The following is a 4,568-nucleotide window of genomic DNA, read 5'->3' as shown; positions in this document are numbered from 1 at the left end:
TCAACTGAGAGAAAAAAAAACAGGAACACTAATTTACCCATTAGTTGATGACAAATGTGCACCTGGATGCATTATCCTGATCGTGGGGACCCTCAGGGTGTGCAGACTTGTTTCAGCCCAGTTGGCCTCAACTAATCATCACGCCCTTGACTATTTCTATCAGGTCTCTTAGTATAGCAAGAAAATCCAAGAAACTCCTTAGCGGGCTACTGGAACAAAATCCTACACACCCTGTGGTCCAAGACCAGGATTGAAGAACAGTATAGCCAATCCAATTAAATAAATGGGATGTGAGCTCAAGGTATTGCAGAACTACCCTAAAAAGTTTTTCTTTATAAAATAAAAAATGATTCAGTTGCACTACAGCATTGAAGGCAATAGGCCTACACTTTAACGTGATTGTGTAGGCTAAAGTCAACCACAAATCCCACTGCAAGTATGCTAGCCTATTACACTTAGCTAGGCTACTGTACATGACTTGATAATAGCCTCAAGGCTATTTATACAGGAAGCTCTAGGGCACTCAGTTGCACAAACTTACAGTAGATGTATCACATGGAGGGCAAATGGTACCCAACCTCATCGTGATACTGTAGGTCTTGATAAGGCTGTGGTTGTGATTGATGATCATAGCCTAGGGTAAATCCTGATAGAGGTCACATAATTGTACTTTATCACCCCAAGGTTACTTATGTAATACACTGCTTTGAAGATCAAATGGAACCAATATATGATTGGTTATATTACACAATATACCATATTAATTCAGTAAGCTTAACTTTTCAAGCATCTTATCAATAATCACATCCTGACTGATCCTGTATTTCACTGTAATCAAGCAATCTATTTCACATTTAGGCTATTTATTAACATGTTTTCTTTTGATTTTACACAACCTATCATTAAATAATAGATCTGTAAATAGGCTAAAATATGATATATTATTTTTAAACATTTCAGAAAAACGTTAAAGGTGAACATTTCAGATTTTTTTTCAAACAGTATAATATAGGCTAATAACAATCCGTCTCCTACCTTTTTGTATCACTTTACCTTTCAAACCAAACTCCTCTCCCCCGAAAATAATTGAAGAGGCAGGTTATTCGTGATTAGGCTACCCTCCCATCAGACTAGTACCGCAAGCCGTCTGTAACTGGAGTCTTCCACATATCTTGATCAATTTTTGAAATAAACAGAGAAATATCGTCCTCGTAGAGAGGAAATACTACTACCAGTAGTAAAACTACAGATCACACACTCCATGGGGATATGGTAAAAGAGGCAACCTATCCTCGGATATCGAACATGTAGAAATAAACGGATGAGCGCACCATGGGGCTATCTGCATAGCAAGACACACATGATCGACTAAAAGGGTTGAGCGTTCTTTCCACCCGCTGGCTGCAACACAGCCCAGAGGTGAAAGCTAATTGGATTGAGTTGTACATCACCAAGGACAGCGCCAGATCAACGAGAACAAGCCCTCTACGAACTCTACTCAGTGCGAGACATTTGTCAACGAGGTAGACAGCATGTTGTAATGCTCTAGTCACATCTGCTAGTCAAGCATGCAACGTTTTTCTGAAAAGACTTCGATAAGAAAAAATAAAAGAACACTTGTGATTGAATGAAAATATGTGTGTCTGTGTTAGAAATGTCGACTTTTGGAATAGAATGCAACCGAAAATAATATATTTCAGTTCCTCGTGTAGTTAATTAAGCAATAAGGGTCGAGGAGGTCTGGTATAAGGCCAATAATACAATACCAAGGCTAACGGCTGTTCTTATGCACGACGAGGACGCAACTTGGGAGTGCCTGGTGTTTCGTGCCTAGATACAGCCCTTAGCCTTGGTATATTGGCAATATACCACAAACCCCCGAGGTGCCTTATAGCTATTTTAAACCAGTGGTGGAAAAAGTACCCAATTGCCATACTTCAGTAAAAGTATAGATACTTTAATAGAAAGTTACAAAAGGAAAAGTTACCCAGTAAAATACTTGAGTAAAAGTAGTTGGTTATAAATATACTTAAGTATCAAAAGTAAAATTATAAATCTTTTCAACGTTCTTATATTAAGCAAAGCAGACTGCACAATTTTCTTGTTTTTAAAATGTATGGATAGCATGGCTGTAACGATTCTCGTCCTCCTCTTCTGAGAAGAAGGATCGGAGGACCAATGCGCAGCGCGGTAAATGTTCATATATTTGAATTAAGTAATAGAACACTTGACCAAAACAATAAACGACCACCGAACAGTCCCGTAAGGTGAATGACAAAAACCACTAAACAGGAAAATAAACACCCACGAAACACAGGTGGAAAAAGGCTACCTAAGTATGATTCTCAATCAGATAACTAACGACACCTGCCTCTAATTGAGAACCATACCAGGCCAAACTCAAAACACAACATAGAAAAACGAACATAGACAACCCACCCAACTCACGCCCTGACCATACTAAAACAAAGACATAAATACAATAACTAAGGTCAGAACGTGACAATGGGGCACACTCCAACACTTAGATCTAATTTTACAAACGATACATTTGTGTTTAGCGAGTTCGCCAGATCAGAGGCAGTAGAGATGACCACCTATTCTCTTGATAAGTGCGTGAATCGGAACCAAAGCCTTCGAAATGTAACGAGCGAGTACTTTTGGGTGTCAAGGAAAATGTAGGGAGTAAAAAGTACATAATTTACAAAAGTACAAAAGTTGTCAGAAATATAAATAGTATAGTAAAGTACAGATACCCCAAATAACTACTTAAGTAGTACTTTAAAGTATTTCTACTTAAGTACATGACGCCATTGTTTTAAACTATTTACCTAGCAGTGTACATGCTGACTCCACCAGGGGTCAAGACACAAATAAAGTATCAAGTATTAGGCTATTGATAAATCAGAAAAAGATACAGTACCAGTCAAAAGTTTGGACACACCTACTCATTCCAGAGTGTTTCTTTATTTTTACTATTTTTTACATTGTAGGATACTAGTGAAGACATCAAAACTATGAAATAACACATGGAATCATGTAGTAAGCAAAAAAAGTGGTAAACACCCTTTGCCTTGACAGCTTTGCACACTCTTGGCATTCTCTCAACCATCTTCATGAGGTAGTCACCTGGAATGCATTTCAATTAACAGGTGTGCCATGTTAAAAGTTAATATGTGGAATATCTTTCCTTAATGTGTTTGAGCCAATCAGTTATGCTGTGACAAGGTAGGGGTGGTATACAAGAGATAGCGCTATTTGGTAAAAGACCAAGTCCATATTATGGCAAGAACAGCTCAAATAAGCAAAGAGAAACAACAGTCCATCATTACTTTAAGACATGAAGATCAGTCAATCCGGAAAATGTCCAGAACTTTGAAAGTTTCTTCAAGTGCAGTCGCAAAAACCATCAAGCGCAATGATGAAACTGGCTCTCATGAGGACCACCACAGGAAAGGAAGACCCAGAGTTACCTCTGCAGCAGGATAAGTGCATTAGAGTTAACCTCAGAATTCAGCCCAAATAAATGCTTTACAGAGTTCAAATAACAGACACATCTCAACATCAACTGTTCAGAGGAGACTGCGTGAATCAGGCATTCATGCTCAAATTGCTGCAAATAAATCCCTACTAAAGGACAGCAACAAGAAGAAGATTCTTGTTTGGGCCAAGAAACATGAGCAATGGACATTAGACAGGTGGACATCTGTCCTTTGGTCTGATGAGTCCAAATTAGAGATTTTTTGTTCCAACCGCAGTGTCTTTGTGAGATGCAGAGTAGGTGAACGGATGATCTCCGCCTGTGTAATTCCCACCGTGAAGCATGGAGAAGGAGGTGTGATGTGTGGGGGTGCTTTGGTGGTGTGGGGTGCTTTGCTGGTTACACTGTCTATTTCGTATTCAAGGCACACTTAACCAGCAATGGATACCACAGCATTCTGCAGCGATACACCATCCCATCTAGTTTGTGCTTAGTGGGACAATTATCTCTCTCATCGTCACTCTATGCCTAGGTTTACCTCCACTGTAGTCACATCCTACCATAACTTTGTCTGTACATTATGCCTTGAATCTATTCTATCGTGCCCAGAAACCTGCTCCTTCTACTCTCTGTTCTGAACCTACTAGACGACAAGTTCTTATAGCCTTTAGCCATACCCTTATCCTACTCCTCTTCTGTTCCTCTGGTGATGTAGAGGTTAATCCAGGCCTTGCAGTGCCTAGCTCCACTCCCATTCCCCAGGCGCTTTCATTTGTTGACTTCTGTAACCTAAAAAGCCTTGGTTTCATGCATATTAACATTAGAAGCCTCCTCCCCAAGTTTGTTTTATTCACTGCTTTAGCACACTCTGCCAACCCGGATGTCCTAGCCGTGTCTGAATCCTGGCTTAGGAAGACCACCAAAACCCCTGAAATTTCCATCCCTAACTATGAACATTTTCGACAAGATAGAACTGCCAAAGGGGGCGGAGTGGCAATCTACCACAGAGATAGCCTGCAAACAATTTGAGCTTCTACTTCTAAAAATCCTCCTTTCCAGAAACAAGTCTCTCACCGTTGCCGCTTGC

The sequence above is a fragment of the Oncorhynchus mykiss genome, chromosome 8 (genome assembly GCF_013265735.2).
Source record: "Oncorhynchus mykiss isolate Arlee chromosome 8, USDA_OmykA_1.1, whole genome shotgun sequence".
Lineage (NCBI taxonomy): Eukaryota > Metazoa > Chordata > Actinopteri > Salmoniformes > Salmonidae > Oncorhynchus > Oncorhynchus mykiss.
The sequence above is the reverse complement of the archived record's forward strand: the minus strand, read 5'-3'. Positions refer to the sequence as shown.